Genomic DNA, 717 nt, shown 5'->3' with positions numbered 1-717 from the left:
CCTGTATCAGTGATTCCCAACTGGGGTTCCCCAGAACCTTGGGGTTCCGTCGAAAACTGACAGGGGTTCCACGGGCTCCAGCAGGCAATTTTTTTTGTTTTGTTAATCTCCCGCCCCAGCCTGCGCGCCTGTGAATCATGGCGGCGCAGGGGAAGCCTGCGTGCGCATTGCGTGTACGTGTACACTGCGCACACAGCATCCCCCTGCGGCGCCATGAGTGGGTCACAGGCCAGGAAGGGGATAAATTCAATGGGCATGGAGCGCCAGCCCCCTGATTATCTTCCTGGCCCCCGGATTCCTCCCAGCCCGCCTGATTCTTCTCGGCCCATGGATTCTTCCTGGCCCCCGCAGAAGGACGTTGAAAAACAGCTCAGCTTAATTAAGGTAATGCACCCTCTCTCCTCTGTCACCCCTGTCCACCCCCCTTTGTCACTCCTCTGTTACCCCTTTTCATCCTTGTCCACTTTCCTGTCACCCATGTTCACCACCCCTCTGACCACCCCTAATCTACCCCCCTATCACCAATGTCCAACCCCACTGTCCCTTTGTCACCCCTGTCCACCCCTCTGTTACCACCTTGTCACTCCTGTATACCCCTCTTTCACCCCCTACGCCCCCATCACCCATGTACACTCTTCTACACCCATCTGTCACCCATGTACATCCCTCTGTCACCATATACACTCCTCTACACCCCCTAACACCCCTGTTACCCAT

The sequence above is a fragment of the Hyla sarda genome, chromosome 1 (assembly GCF_029499605.1).
Source record: "Hyla sarda isolate aHylSar1 chromosome 1, aHylSar1.hap1, whole genome shotgun sequence".
Classification (NCBI taxonomy): domain Eukaryota; kingdom Metazoa; phylum Chordata; class Amphibia; order Anura; family Hylidae; genus Hyla; species Hyla sarda.
This window is presented reverse-complemented; position numbering follows the sequence as displayed.